This window comes from Camelus bactrianus, chromosome 11, assembly GCF_048773025.1.
Source record: "Camelus bactrianus isolate YW-2024 breed Bactrian camel chromosome 11, ASM4877302v1, whole genome shotgun sequence".
NCBI lineage: Eukaryota > Metazoa > Chordata > Mammalia > Artiodactyla > Camelidae > Camelus > Camelus bactrianus.
Window position 1 is genome coordinate 25,340,526 of NC_133549.1, and position 16,780 is coordinate 25,357,305.

Genomic DNA, 16,780 nt, shown 5'->3' on the forward strand with positions numbered 1-16,780 from the left:
GTGCACGAGGCTCAGCTGTTTCAGAGGAAACGCCACCCATCACTTTGCACTGCAGGCAGGGTGTTTCAGCGGGGACCTGTGGGGCCTCTTCTGCCTTGAAAACTGAGGAAGTTGGATCACGGTCAGTTCCTGTTGGATTGTCAGCAGCGTGACTGATGCTGAGAAAATGACACTCGGCAAACTTCTATGTGAGAGGCCACGTAACGCCACTGTGGCCAGCATCCCTCTCTACAGAGTGCGGTCTTTAGAAACAGACACGTGAACAGGTGTGAAGATATGTTGATAGAGACGTACGGGAGCAAGGTGGAGGAGCAGTGAGTTGTGACCGGGGTGTCTGCATCGAACACCAGTCATCAGGATGAATCGGGGAGCTCTGAAACACATCAGGAGAAGACAGGAAAACTGAAAGTTGTTGGCATCACAACTGACATCGGCCTGGTAACCACCACTCGTGCTGTTACAGACCATGGAGTGATGACTGACACGTCTGTGGAAGAGAGTCTGGGAAGAAGCCTGCAGCCCCAACACCTGCACTTACTGCTGTGTGGCCTTGGGCAAGTTTCTTAACTTCTCTGGGGTTCACTGTCATCCTTTGCAAAAATGGGACCTTGCAGAACCGCGGGGACAGAGCCCAGCACCTCACAGCGCCTCTCTGCACTCATGTTGTTCAGGGTAAGGAACTCAGCACCCACTGTGTGACCCTTAACCTGGGGTCTGAACCCATATGACCCTGAACCCCTGTTCTGCTACTGGGCGGTGTTACTTAGGGTCACTCTTAACCTCCCCAGGGCTCACTAGCTCACTAGCTCCACGTGTCAAATAAACAGGTTGGATCTGAGGCTCTCTGAGGATCTCCTGTATCAGACAAGAACAGCCAGGAAGACCAGATGCCCTCAGTTGCCTGGACAGTCCTGGCTGATGCCTGCTGTTCTGGGGTAATTATTATAGCTCCCTTTCTGCTACCAAAAGTGTCCCTGTTTGGGCAGTAGGGTATATGGGCACCTTTAATAGCTAACATTTACTTACTCCTTGCCAGATAACGTACGTTATAAATGCGATTCCATTTAATCATTTTACTTTCATTTAACCACTTAAGCTTACAGAGACACAGGTGTGGAGAACTTAAGGTCACACCAGTAACGACCAACAGAACCGAGACCCGGACCCAGGTCCTAGATCTATCTGAAGCCCGTGTCTCAAGCCCCCTTAGCCACTGTGCTTCACTGCCTCCTCGTTGTTCAGTCACTCAGCAAGTGTTTACAGAGTACCTGGTACCCTCTCCTATCCAGTGGTTCAGAATAGGGTTCTGGAAACAAGTTCAGAAAGCCCTGCATGTGAAGGTGGTTATTGCTAGTAAGTAAGAGCATCGCCACTTAGGCCCGCGCCCACGACACACACTGGAGGCTTTGCGCACGTGTTGTGCATACGTGGCCCATCCAGGCCTCAAGGAATCTTTCAGTAAGCGAGCTTTGCCTTTTCAGCTGGAAGCCTTCGGGAGGCCCAAATAATGTGAAATGTTAGCTTAAGTAAAGCACCAGTTAAGTAGGTGTGTTTGGTGCTGGGCATGTTTCAGCTTGATGATGGTTCTTTATCACACCCAGATGTGGGTCAGATTCCCAGCGATGCCCAACCCTGATGCCAGAGAAAATCAGAGAGACCTACCAGGGGCTTAAAGAGACAGCACAGCTTTTCAGGTACAACTAACCTCAACACAGGGACACAGGGACTTGGAGACAAAGGGATCCTGGAGGATCCGTGGGAGGGTGATGGTGAGAGGTGGGGAGATGCGGTTCTGTGCTCACGTGCAGTCATTTCAGGAGAGCCCGCTGTGTGTCAGGCCCTGTTCTAGACACGGATTTTGTGTGATGTTTACGCGAGGTTTCTCTGTGACTCCCAATTGCTGTCTTTCTCCCTAACTGCTGCAAATCCATTTGTGCTGCACCAAACCCCCTAGACCTACGAGCCACGGCTGGCTCTCAGCCACCTTCACTCACGTCCCCAACTAAGGGTTCTGGTCTGTCCCTTTCAAGGCTGGTACATTCTGGTAACACAATAACGGATCACTGAACCACCCAAAGACGGGCACGCTAACAAGGTTTCTGACGGCTGGGAGTGCTTTCCCCATTTCGTATGCTGCGCGCTGTTCAGCCAGGATGTTGGTTTCCAATGAAAACTGCCTCTGGGCGGCACATTCTTCGCGTAGGCCTTGCCCTCCGCCTTTCACAGACAGTGACGCTGCTGTCCCAGTGTCACCTGGGAATCCCTGCCCTCACTTTGGCATCCAGAAGCCTTTCTTGCCTTTCTTTCCCTTGGCCATCTTCGCAAGCTGTGTTTGTATTATGGATTGCATGGTATTTACATACCTTCCTCGCCCCCACTGCCAACCAGCCAGCAACATCGAGATGCTTCTTTAAGTCAAAACTCTGTGCCTGTGGCCACAAAATGCTGAAGGTTGTCTTTCTTTGTCTTTGACGTGAGGGAAGGTCAGGCAGGATTGGGGTACCCGGAACCTCAGTGCTGTTCCTGGCTGTCTCGCACCTGGGGGTCCATTTTATTTTCAGTATTTTTAATTTTCTTTTTTATTGAAGTGTAGTTGATTTATAATGTTAGTTTCAGGTGTACAGCAAAGCAATTCGGTTATACATATTCATATACATACGTATATTTTTCAGATTCTCTTCCATTATATGTTATTGCAAAAATTGAATGTAGTCCCATGTGCTATACAGTAGATGCTTGTTGTTTACCTATTTTATATACAGTAGTGTGTATCTGTTAATCCCGATCTCCTCATTTACCCCTTCTTAGCAACACTCCAAATGTCTCTGCCAGTTCTAGGGTGGCCAGCTCAGAGCTAAATGGACTAAAAGTTAACCCATTCTTACGTCAAACAAACCCGCATTATCAAGGCGGGGGCGGGGAGGCACTGCGGGAGGAGCAGGAGCCTCTTGGAGGGGGAACCGCAGGCCAGGAATCTCACCTGCCTTCCTGCCCTGGGGGTGAGCCTTGCAGTGACATCTGTGATACAACCTTGCTGCTGTCAACTGGGAAGAAAAAAAAAGCACAACGTGAGGGTGGTGAGTTAAGCTTTATCTGGGGCAAAACGAGGACTACAGCCTGGGAGATAGCCTCTCAGAGAGCCCCGAGGATCTGCTCGGCAGAGACAAGGGGAAGGTCAGGATGTACGTGGTTTTAGTGAAGGCAGGGCACATGCAGGCAAGCGCACATTTTGGCAGAAGGTTGCTGCTGGTCCCGGAGAGCAGATGTCACCGTTAATGACGTTAGTGCTTTCCTAGATATGAGAAGATGCAAACTTGGCTCATAAATCTTGAAAAATCTGTAACTATCTGAAGGCCTGTTCTGCCAGTTTTTCCCAGAGCACAGAGTGCCTCCTTCCTGATCGCCCTGAACTTTCAGGGGGTGTTGAAGGTCAGTGACCGCAGTGACCAATGACGTCGTCCTTCCAGAGGTAGCTGGCGAGTGACAACTTTCAGTTGGCGCTGCTGGACTAAAATTCAACTCTCGCTATGTCTTAGGGCCGGATCCCTTGACACGGACTCTGAGGCACACAGGAAGCTTGTTGGGGGCGTCCCTGTGACCCCCAGCCGTGGAGGAGAGGGGGAGGTAGGACTTGGTGAAGGTGAACTGTGCTGCAGTCAGCCGAGGCCTCAGCCAAGCCCTCGGGCACCTCTGGAGCTCTGGGGCCCTTCAGAGCCATTTCTCGTTGGTGGGGGGGCCAGGCCTTCGGTGCCCCACCCCACCCCAGCACTATGCTGGCCAACCGTCACGGGACTGACGGGCTCCTGGCATGTGGGTCTTTCAGTCTGCAAGGGAGTGGGTCACCCCTCTGATGACCAGTCACTGGACGTGTGCCACCCTGGGAGGTGACATGACCGTGGGAAGGGGGAGGATCTCCCCGCATGCGGGCCTAGCTGAGGGCCGTGGCTGCCGGCACTCACAGAGGCCAAGGAAACGGCCTTCTCGGTCCCAAGGCTGTCCCCCTCCGTGCCCACTGCAGCGATGTGTTTCCTGAGGTGCTCCTGGCTGTGTGCAAAGAGCCAGGTAGAATGAAAGGGGGCTGTCACAGGCTCAGGCGTCGTCCTGGGAGCTGGGGCCTGGCGGGCGGCCTCTGCTGCCTGGGTGTGTGTGGAGGGGGAGGGGCTAGGGTCTAAGGGGAAAATTCAGGCAAAATGACCCCCAGAGATCTCTGGAGAAGGGGTCGGAGACTGCGCTGTTTCCATCAGTCCTCCAGCACCAGGTTGTCCTCGGGGCTGGAGCCGGTCTCCACGTCCTTGTGCACCAGAGGTAGTGCTCAGTGTGCAGTTGGAGCTGTGCTGGAAGAAGGAGAAGAAGGAGAAAAAGGAGGAGGAGGAAGAGGTTCACCTGAGGGCCGGGAGGTGCTGACACTGTGACCTTGGCCAGATCCCCCAAAAGTGCTCTGGGTTTCTATTTTCTGAAACCTGGCCTCTGTGTCTCCAGGAATGCATGCCCCTTCCAGGCAGCTACTGTCTTCTCGCCAGCATGTAGTGGGCACCAGGAGCAGCACCAGGTCCTAAGTGGGTCTTCAATAACTCGATGCACCAGTGATTGAATGAGGGCATGAAAGATGGCCACCCTGTAGGGCCCCCAGGGGGCTGCTGGGGGAACCCGCTCTGTGAACTGACCGTGAGAATAGGTGAAGTGTCTTCGTGATGCTCAGATCAAGGAGGAGTGATGAAATCTCCTTCCTCCAGCCTGAGGTTGGAAAGGGGCGAAGCCCAGAACCGAATCTTCTCCTTCCTTCCTTCCCCTTCTGCCGGTCCCACCGGGGGGCAGAGGCAGGGGAGGTAGGCAGAGGCCTGTCCTCGGTGCCTGAGTGTCACAGTAAGGAGGAGGTCCCAGCTTAGAAGACTTGGGTGGCTGCTCACCTGGCTTATCTGACCTCCCCTGCGTTAGGCTGAGCTGAGGCCCATGGCAGCTGATACTGGGGGCACCTCCTGGGTCCTGTGAAGTCACCGGCCTGGGCTGTGCAGGAAGACATCCTGGAAGGATCTGCTGCTTGCGCTCTCCCTCCCCCACATCCTAACAGGGAGCATTTCCTCCGAGCGGAACTTTTACACACAGGCCCCTGGGAGGGGTTCATAAACTAGGTTTATTAACCAGCTGAAAGGCGAGCAGCTCGGGACCCCGGGCCTTGACACTAGAAAGATTCCAACATCACCACGTCTGTTTATTTTATTTTAAGTTTCTGAGTGAATGTGTATTTCTGCCTGTTTAGGGATTGGCAGCCCTGGAAAATGAAGTTTATTTATCCACCAGATACACATCAGATAAACAGCTGCAAATGGCTTCCCCCACTCCGTGCGGCCGCGGGGCTCAGCGCTGACCTGCGGCCTGCATGCTCTGCGGCTGAAAGGTGGTAGCGTTTCTCGTCTGCTCTGCCCTGGGCCAGGCTAGGCGATGCTCGTAGGGTGCGGAGGCCTGCATTCTGGGCCTCAGGGTGGGGCTGAGACCAATTCTTGACTGCAGGTGGGGCAGCTTCCAGAATCTTGTCTGGCAGCCTCAAATCACTCCCAGGTCTTCGTTGATTTGTTCTTTCAACCAGCCCATAGTGGTCTTTCCCAGACCCCGTGCTAGATCGTGGTGTCGCGAAGGTGATCAGCCCAGCCCTTGGGACCGCCCCCCCCCCCCGAAGGTGAGAGCCTTGAGGGGCTGTGTCTTGAGGGAGAATGGAGACCTCCCTCTGGGGTACTTTTCAACCCCAGACGAGCCCGCCTGCCTCGTCCATTCCTCCAACAGCGACAGCTGTCCCTTGTCCTCCAGCTCTGCTCCCATCTGTGCTGGGGGAAGTGAGCTTAAGGACCGTTTCCGGAAACGAGGAGAGGTCAGGACGCTGGAGAGCTTGGAAGTCACCCTAGAGAGGGACTGCTGAGGCCTTTGCTCGCCACAGACCCTGCTGTGGCTGGGGGCTGCTCTGTGTTTGCACGTGTTCTAATTTATTAAACGTGGAGTTACTAAAAAAATGGAGTGAGATTCCTGGACTGCTGATGGAATCCATCAAACCTTTCCTCTTTTGCATTTTAAGTCAAGTCAGCATAATTGTAATGAATGTCCAAGGGTGGTAATCGGCCATAGCTGGTGTCCTGTGCGACCTGCAGACCCCCGAAGAGTCATGGCCCCTGGAGGCTGACTGGGCCAGGGTGTTTGGATGTTACTGTTTCCTTTCTAGGAAGAGCAGTTCACATTTACAAGACGGATTATCATGCCCAGGATAGGCAGAGGGTGCAATTTCTTGCCTGAAAACTACTTGTCTTCTGAACCTTTCAGCCACCAAGTAGGCACCTAGCTTTCTCTTCGCTCGTCACTTGAGTTTTCGCCGGCATTTCCTGGTAGAAAGGCCCTTTCCCCAGCTGGCTGAGCAGTGGAATTCCGAGGCAGCATGGTCCTTTTAGTCTCCATCTTTAGCTGGCCCATCCTGCCCATGGGCACAGCCACTCGAGGGGAGGCCTTCCAGAACAGGTGAGGCTTGAAGACTGGCCAAGATGTAGATTTGGACAGCCCAGGAGAAGGCAGAGGGCATCACAGGCAGGGGGGCAGCCTGTGTACAGGGCTGGGGTGGGGGGTGAAGCTGAGCACAAGACGGGAAGGGGACGGTCAGGAAGGCAGGACGGAAGGAGGCACGATTTCTAGGCTCTTGCCCCCTGCCCACCAGCCTGCCTGGTCTATGGCCACGGAGCCCCAGAGTGTCTGGGGTTAGACTTGTCCATTCCAACCGCTACTGCTGATTAAGGACCGGCCAGCAGTCAGGCCCTGCGCCAGATGCCTCTCAGGCATTACCTTGTGTTTCATGTTGGGTTGTGTCCCCCCAAAATATATGTTGAAGTCCTAGCTCTGGTATGTGTAAATGCGACCTCCTTTGGAAATAAGGATCTCTACAGATGGAATCAGGGAAAATCAAGGTCGTTAGGGTGGACCTCATTCAGTATGACTGGTGTCCTGATAAGGAGGGGGAACTGTGGACACAGACACACGGGGAGAAGGCCATGTGACGACAGAGGCAGAGACTGCCAGCCACCACTAGAAGCTAGGACAAGAGAGAAAGTCTTCTCCTCTAAGGTTTCAGAGGGAGCATGGCTTGCTGACACCTTGACTTGGGACTGCCAGACCCCAGAATCAAGATACTAAATTCCTGTTGTTTTAAGCCACCTAGTTTGTGGCACTCCGCTGACAGCAGCCCTAGGACCCGAACACACCTTGTCTGACCTACGACATCATCACTCTTCCGCAGGGGGCAGAATGTTGCCTCCCCCCCCCTCACCTCAAGGACATCCACCCTCTGATCCCCAGAATCTGGTAAGGGGACTTTGCAGATGGAATTAAAGTGATAGACATTAAAATAGGGAGACCTGGGTGGATCCAGCCTCATCACATAAGCCCTTAAAAGCAGAGATCTTTCTCTGGCTTGAGCAGAAGAGATGCAGGAGAGGATGAAGTCAGACAGACTCTGAGTGCAAGAAGGATTGATGTGTTTTTGCTGGCTTTGACCACGGGAGAAGGGAGCTGAGGGAGGCTCCTGGCACATGGCCAGCCAGGAAACAGGACCCGCAGCCACGAGGAACCAAATTCTGCCAACATCCTGAATGAACCTGGAAGCAGAGTCTTCCCCCAGTCTCCAGAAAGGAAGGCATCTGCGCCAACACCTTGAGTTGAGCTGAGCCCACCCAGACTTCTGAAGTACAGAATGCTAGGGTACTAAACTTGCATTGTTTCAAGCCACCAAGTTTGTGGTGATTTGTAATAACAGCAGTAGGAAACTAACACACCGTAACTAATACGCCATCTATAAAGTAGTTGTAGCAACTGCTACACAGAACACTTGTCCAAGTTCAGAGGGCAGTTCAGTGGAGAACTGACCAGGGAATGCAGGCCTGACCGAAACCAACATCCATGACTTACCTTTTGGGACTGAAAGCGTTTGTGACACAGGAAGACGGCAGGGAAAGCCCTGATACAGAATGCCACTTGACATGAGATGACAGGGGCTGGCAAAGGGGATGGGAGGGGGCGGCAGGGAGATCCCTGATCTCTAGGGGGCTGGTATGGGGTGGTACCCACAGCGGATGGCGGGTACTGATGCAGTCAAGAGAAATTGCTGGGAATTCAGCAGGCTTGAGCAGAAAATCAGCTCTGAGAAACGGAGCCAGGGAGAGGAGCCGGGGCTAGCACCAGACAGCAGCCAGAAAAATGGCCCAGGTATGCGGGGGCATATTTGTAGCAGGAGGTTTATCTGCTCTCGTCTTGGACCAAAGTTCCATTTGCCCCATCAGCTAACTCCCCGTAGGATGGCAGAGATCAAGGGAGGAAACACAGGCTGAGAGAGCTGTCATCACAGGCTTTGTGACCACTCCACTGCGACAAGATTCTGCCCAGGACCGACCACAGCCACACACTGTACACACACACACTTGATGACCAAACACCATTATCTTCTCCAACCACACAGTCAACACTGTGGTTACTACTTCATTCAAGAGGAAGCATCGTTTTACAATAGATGATTACCTTTTCCACCAGATATTCAAATAGCACTGTCAACACATAAATCAGTCAGGTCCAGGAGGAGAGGAGAAGGCAGTTAGGTCCCCATGATCTCTGGAAAGAATACTCGACTCTCTTGGACTTGTCCCAACCAGTTAGCCTGTGGGAATGCCTTTTACTGAATGTAGGGTTGCCATATAAAATATAGAACATTCAGTTCAATCTGAATTTCAGATAAACAACAAATACCTTTTAAAATATAAGTATGTTCCATGCAATAGTTTTTCACGCAATATTGGGGAATGCTTATACTAAAAAAAGTACTCTTTTTTTTTTCCTGAAATCCTAATTTAACTGAGTGTCCTGTATTTTAATTAACTAGCTAAAGCTGGCACCCCTAACACAGTGGTGTTCTGAGTGGTGTCTTATCTTATTTGGAGAAGGCTAACAAATGTCTTGATTCCTATTTTGAAGCACATGGAGGATTTTTACAAAGAAATGTCCTTTCCTTGTCCCCAGAGGATGGGACAAAATGATGCCTCAGTTGGATAAAACAAAGAATCTGCTGATCGTCATGATGAGCCAACACTGGAGTGAATTTCTGTGTGCTACTGAGAAGACCTGTAGAAGACAGCGAGCAGCTACTTTGCCTTGGTAAGCTCGAACTGCTGCTGGAACCAGGGTGAACTAGAGGTGAATTTTGAACATTGTTACATCCAGCATTCACCACCTGTAAATCAAGACACAGGCTCAGAAAGGCGAGTAACTTTCCCATGGTTACACAGCAAAGAGAACTGGCAGGAAAGAAGGCCACGGTTAGGACGGGGCTACAAAGAGGGAAGGCTGAATGCCTCTAGCCTGGGAATAATACCAGCTCACTTGTACTGATCATTTGCCATCAACCAAGCACTTTACCTGAAGCCTCTCATTCAATCCATGCAAAAATTCTTTTAAGCAAACATTAGTGTTACTTTACTTTATAGAGGAGGATGTGGTAAGAAGGTGTAGCTAGGAGGCCCGCGGCAGGCAGAGCTGGACTCCAGGTCCCATGTTCTTGGCCACTACACGACCGCTGAGGATGCAGCCTGCAGACCCCCAGGCCAACTGAAAGGGGAGCCAGTCTAAAAATGGGCACAATGGTGATAATCGGAAAGGGATGGCTAATTTCTCTGGAAGAGTCAGAAGACTTGGCCCCAGTGGCCTCCATTTCCATTCCTCAGCTGAAGCTGCTGCCCCACCCTGGATCTTTCGTGGCCCCCATGAGGGTCAGAGTGGTACTTACTTCACAGAGTCCTGGTAATCCATATGTGCTAACCCAGAGGCCATGATCAGAGGAAGCACCCAGTAAACGTCAGCCACCAAGCACCCACTCTGTGCTCAGAGAGCAGTTGTCATGATTCTTGCAAATGGGGAGCCACACCAAGGCTCTGAGTGACCTGATGAAGGAGCAGGGCTGTGGTCCCCACCTCTGTGTAGAGCAGCTGGTAGAGAAGGGAAACTAGAGGCAGAAGCTGCCCCAGAATCTAAAGGTCCCTGGGAAGCCAGGTCAGCTGCAGTGACACTAGGGGGAAAAAAAATCCCCACAAAGGAAGGGGGTGCGTGGCTTTCAAAAGACAGCCTAGATCTGGGCATGGACTGGCCCTGGTGGGAGGGGAGCTGGAAATCCCCACCCTGGAGGGACCAGAGACACTGGGGCCAGGGGCCCAAACGGGACAGGAAGTCGAAGCTGGTGTAAGGATGAGGGTGCAGTCGGGTTCTCAGGCTCGTTGATCCAGGTGGAGAGAGGCCTCCAGGAACTGGAAATGTCGGGGTCGCAGCCCCTGGGCGAGGCCACGCTGTGGACAGAGAAGAAAGCAGAGGTAGGGATACACTAGGCCAGGGTAGAGGCCGCTGCCACCCCGCCCCTGCAGAATTTAGCCGTCGAGGCAAGACATTCCCATCTGTGCTTCAACAAGCACCGGGATTCCTGCTGCAGACATTAATCGCTCATCACCCCCACAAACCGAATGACTTTGGAGGGGAGGCCGGGCCCAGGCAAGATCACCCCTGCTCCGGGCGGGCTGGGGCGGGGCGGCCCCCCTCATTCACCGCACCGGCTGTCCCCGCGCCCTGGGCGCCGCCCGCCCACTCTGTGCGCGCCCGGGACGCCCACGGCCACACGGGGGCGCTGGCACCCTCCGCGCGCCTCTGCGCGCAGCCCGGAGAACAAAGGGAGCCCTGGGGACCTCGGCCTTCCTCACCTGGAGCCACCTGCTCCCGGGGCCGCGGGCGGAGAGCCCCACTGGCATCCGGTCCCAGCGAAGGAGTTAATTTTTGGTCAGTGCCGCTCTTGGAAATCTGTTAAAGAAATCGCTCCCCCCCATTGATGGCCTCTCTCCCCAGCCTGGGGACAAAATACAAGAGCGCTGGGACTCTAAAAGGGTTACTGGGTTTGTGGTTTTACGATGAGTTCTGCTCTGTATTCTCCGTCAACTTCCCCAAGTTTACCAGGATCCCGGCCGCATCATTTTTCCCCTCTTCGGTTTATTAAAGTGAACTTCTTTCCACATTTGGTCGAAGGAGACACACGCCCTCGGGAAACAGTGTAACAATCCAAACACAGAAATCAAGAGAAAAGAGGGAGAGAGCCCTCATGGAAATCAGGTCTTGCAAGGAAAGGTAATTTCCACTGCACAGCCAGGTTGGCTTTGCCCGAAAATGGCTCTTATTCTCTAACTTCTAAATATACTTCATGGACTTAGGACAAAACCCTATGTAAATGTTCCTTAGTTAGGGAACCCCCAGACGAGGCTAAGTTATTATCACCATCAATCAACAAATATCTACAGAGGGCCTGTGGGCACAGAGGCAGCTCGTAAGCTGCCCACGACTAGCCAGGCACTGCGCCAGGCCTTGGAGGTCTAGATGGGAGACACAGGCTGGCCTTTTCTAGGTGTTACCATTTAGTCGTCCCCAGTTAACCCCTCTACCCACCCCCACATTGTTGTCCAAGGTCAGTTTCGACTGGGCCTTCTCCCAGGGCATTGCCGTCTTGGTTCAGCCAGCCTTTCTCCCTCTGGGTTCACAGCTCTGAGCACACAGCGGTGAGTTCCTGGGGATTGGAGGGAGCTGCAGTGCTCGCGGAGAGGAACTTAGGTCCTCCAGAAACTCCCGCCAAGATTAAGGGCTGCTTCAAGTGGGCCCCAGAATCAGAAGGTGATGCTGCAGGCACCTCATCACTTTCATCCAGCCAACGGTAATTCTGTATTTGTCCATCAAAGACTATCCTGGGCATCTCCGAAGAGTCGATTCCTGTTCCTAAACCCTGCTGGTAGCACCAGATGATGGAGAGTGCGTGGGAGTTGCGGGGAGAAAGGCAGGAGCAGTTCCTGGAGACTCCGCTGGTTCAGGACATCTTGCAGGAGGAAGGGGAAGGTAGGGGAACTCCCCATTGAAGTCCATCCTTACAGCATTCAGCCGTAGTGACAGTTTCCTCTAATATCTCCAATATGGTGGCTGTTAAATACTTAAAATGGGGTTGGTGCTACTGAAGAGCTGAACTTCAACTTGAAGTAGTCACACTGGCCAGTGGCTGCTGTTTTAGACAGCAGAGCTCTAGGCAATGACGGCGGGCCTGGATGGGGAGAGGGCAGGAGGGGGCAATAGGAAATCACGGTTAATCTCTTCCTAGTTTGCCCGACACCAGCTAAAACCACCTGCTTGTTTTCTTTCCAGTCTGCTGGGAGGCGTGGCGGTGGTGGAGGCGGTGGTTGCGTGCAGGGTGGGGATGGAGGGAGGGCACGGAGGCTTGCAGCCAAGCAGGGACACGCCATAAATTGCCCTTAAGCAGCAGTGGGCCAGGGGTTAGAGGAGTTTTCCGGTAGACACCGTTACTGGTAGACAGAGGTCAACAGCAGGGTTCCTAGACTATGGTTTCAGAATACGTTAAAGTGGATGTTGACTTCCTGTAACCAGTTTGCTCTTCACTGATGGGTAAATGACAGCTTCTCTGCTTCTCTGCTTCTCGGGAGGCAAGAAATGCTCAGAGTTGGGAGGGGCTGGAGATCATATATTTATCTTTTCGGCAAGAAAGGGGAGACCTCAATTAGGCAAAAGAGGGGGATGCCCAGGGTGCTGGTAGGGGGCATGGCATGCTAAATGACTTTGCCAGAATCACACAGTTAGCCCTCGACCACGTTGGGATGAAAACCCAGGTCTTGGGCGCCCTGGCCTTCTGCTGTTTCCACGGCACAAGGTTGCCTGTCCGATGCCCTGTGACTTTGGGCTTTGTAGATGTCACATCTGGCTGGGTTGGCCAGCCAGTGAATTGACCAATCAGGTTTCCTTCATGTGTTCAGACTGGCAGATGCCAGGCAGAAACTTTCAGCATGGCGGGGGTGGGGGGTGGTGGGATGGCACTAGGGGACAGTGTTGAGGTGAGAGTAACATTTTCCCAATTATTCCCCCTCCCACTATCTTTTATAGCAATTTTTGCTTTTCTTGAACCAGAATGCACTCAAGGTTCCCAAATTGCCCCTCCACTGCGTCTTGAGTAACAGACCTGGTTACCCAGTTGCAAATAGCAAATGTGTGGTAGATTTGTAAGCCTTAACTTTTCAAAGGCAAACCTGAGCAATTCTTCAGAATCTTCCATTTCCATTGGTTTTTATAATATCACTGATAAGAATCATTTTATGAACCACAAATGTTGGCCGTTAATTCTTCCTCTATTTTGGAGACTGTACAGATTCAACTGATGAAACTGCAGGTGTGTGAAAGAGATGTCGGAAAGTCTTAAGCACCTGAACTTGAAGGTTCTTTGAAACATTAACAGTAATAATAACCCTCACACAAATTCCTCTTGGAGTGCTTGATGGAGAAATGGGCTAAACCCATGCTGAACAGGTAATTTCTCTGAAAATACTAACATTTTGGGTGACAATGAATTCTACTCAAAATATCTCAGTTCTCTGCTGAGTTGAATCACCTAGAAAAAGCTGAATTACCTGGCACAAACAGGGGAAAGTGGTTGACTTGCTCTGGTGGCCACTGGAATGAACCCCATCCTGATCAGGAGACCAGATTTCTGGGTTTCACTGCTGCTAACCAGTGTGGTGGCCTTGAGCCCATATTTCCCCTTTCTGCATCCTGATATCCCCCCCTGTAAAATTCGGGAGTCAACAGGATGGCTTAATACACACTTCCTCACCTTTGGGCCTGGCCTCCCTAGGAGGACCTACCCCTGTTACTCAAGCCACTCGGGAATCCAGTGAACCAATGGAGCGGGGCATAGTGGCCGTTTTTATTCAGATACTCCCCGTGTTGTCAAAGAAACTCTTTCTTAAGTTGTTCACCAGTGTTAAAAGTGTCTTCTACCCAACACTCCCCCCTCTGCCTCCCTCACCATTCCTGGGGGCTGCTTCTGGGCAGTGGGTACCAGTGAACGTTGTAAAGCCTTCTAACTGGATGGCCATTTGTGTGACTTGCTGCCTTCCCCGCCACATTTCATCTCAGGGTGGTCTTGGGTGGGCACCACCAGGCCTGTCAGCTGGGGCGGAGAGGAGATGGGGAATTCAGCAGTGATGGCTCCAGACACTCTTAAAACCAGGTTCGTAATAATATCCACGTGTTGCTAGTGGATTCTCAGCTCTTCACTGAATCACTTTAATTCTTCCAGTAATCCTAGGAAGGGAGAATAATAATAACAGCTAGTAACAATCATAGGAAGCACATTGCATTTCCCACGCGCCAAAGAGTTTCTCTGGAATCGTGGGGAGCATCTGAATAAAAAGGTCTACATGTGTGTCGTACCTTAAATCTTTTAATGCTTTGCGTCACCCTGGCAAATTGCTACAAGATAGGCACCATTGTTTTCCTAATTTTATAGCTCAAAAAATGGAAAACTCAGATAACTAAAGTTTTTCTCCAGGGAAGTCTTGGCTTTGAGATTCTGGCCCTGTTCTAAGTTTAGAATCATGGATAATGGTCCGTGCTGGGATTCACGATTTTGCTTCAGGCCACATGTCATAAGCTCCCTGAAGATGGGTCCAAGCTTTCCGTTCCCCACACCCTCCCCACACCAAGAAGAATGACTCTCACCATAGTCCTTGGACTATTGTGTATTTCTCCTTTCGAATGCTGCTTTTACCTTACAGACATGATTGAGATGTAGCTTAAAGAATGAAATTCATAGTTTTACAGGGCGCTCAGAACCACATTAAAAGGGCTCATTAGCACTTAAATGTCAGTAGCCTTTTTATTCATCGGACTTTTCTATTGGGTGGAGGGAACAGCCCACCCGTTAAAAAACAAATTATTAAAAGAGAAATTCCAAATCTTTAAAGGAGAGGGGCCTGGGGCAGCCAGGGTTCCCACCTCCTCCCCCTTTCTCTTCCTGGAACCAATGGGCTAGCAGCAGTTTGCTTCTTGAAACTCATGGGGCATCGGAATTTTGGTGTCCTCATTTTTCTTCCTTCCATTGATGTATCATTACTAGAGTGAAAAAGGAAGGGCATCTCAAGGGCTCTTGAAAAAAAATGGGTGACTACTCAAGAAATTTTGTAAAGGGGGGAAAATTGTGAGGAGAAGGGACCTCAGCGGGGGGTGGAGGGGTTGTGAATGTGGCCTTGTCTGGCGGTCCTTTCAGCTGAAACCTGGTGCCGGCGTTCTTGGTTCAGTTCAAACTGTCACCTTTAGTTCTTGCTGGCTTTTCTGCCCTCGGCCCTGAACCTCAGCAGATTGGGGCTTACTTACCTATTCACACTCGGCCGTGGAAGCTCATTAATAGGCTTATTAGCTACACCATTCACGGGAGGCCATTGACAAAAGGGGTTCCAGCCACTTGAAGAGGGAAGAGAAAAAAACTGTAAAGAGATTATTTTCTCATTCAGACGCCTCCACTGGTGTGAAAGCTTTCCCTAGACCCTCTGAGGTCACTTGAAGCCTAAATATGATGACAGAATCGTTTTTTGTTTTTTTTTTTTAAATTCCAAATATGCTTTTACTTTTCTCAAAACCAAGGAGTTTTTGCTGTTGTGGGCTTTGCTCACTTAAAAATGGACATTCTTCAGGGAATAAGGGCTTTTGATGGATTGGTGTCTTTCCATCCCCATAAAGAATAAATTCTGCAAACTGTGTCTGGACATTGAAGTAGGTGTTCTTATTTGTCATTTTCAGCAGAAGGCTTCCTTTTTATTCGGCGTGCATAGAGCCATTGATGAATGGGGGATAGGGACGACAGCTTCCTGCACCAGTAATTTATGTGAGAATGTGTTAACGGCATTTTCATTGGCTGATGGATTCCTTGCAGGATGGGAAAGGACTCTGCCCTGAGACACTCGAGTTTCCCACTGGCGGGGAATATAAAGATGTAAGTGCCAGCCTCCGTCCGAGCAGGCAGACACTTAGCCGTGTCTCTTTTCGTGACTCCTGGTCTGAGCAGTTGAAAGGTATTGATATGGTCAGAACAACTCAGGTGTGGTGGATGTTTGAGGCTCACCTGGCTGAGGGGTCTGTGAATTAAAAGGTTCTGGAACTGAGCCAGGTTAGAAGATTTGACCCAAAAACATAGCCCTCCTCCAAGCATGTGGACTGATAACTTTGCTTCAGAGTCAAGCTATTACTTTTGCTGTCAAATTTCCAAAATATAACTTTAGAGCCATTTGCCTGAACCATTTCAATGGATTTGTTACTCCTGGCTTTTAGGTAATTTTACATAAAAGTTCTCTAAGATGTATCGTGAAGAAAAATGATTTTCTAATGATGTGGCACCTTGAAAAAATATTTTCGTAAATGTTGTGAAGTGTGCAGTGTCAGTGACCCATGAGCAACTGTATTTCTAAATGCAGGAAAAGTCGATTTCCCAGGTCAGTTTGGGACTGCTGCTCCATCCATCTTCAGGACTCAAAAGCACTTCTGGGTTTAATGACCTTTTCTAAGGAAAAACAATTAAGGTTTTTTATCTGTATTGTCTTGACTTAAGGCACCACTGCTTAGGAGCTGGAAGAGTGATGAAGGAGAGAAAGTATATTAAAGAATAAATTATCCCGTAGACACAGCCTAGTGGAAAAGGTAAATGGAAAATATGAACTTCAACCAGTTACAGCATGGCATTTAGTTGAAGAATCTTAAGATGCAGAGAGAGGAATTGATTTGCTCAAGGTCATACAGCTATTTATAGCAGAGTTGAGCCTTTAGAATCTTCCAAATTTCTTTTTATTGATCCAAATATATATTACCAAACACCATTTTTTTTCCCCTCAAGTTTTGGATTTTTTCTAACAGA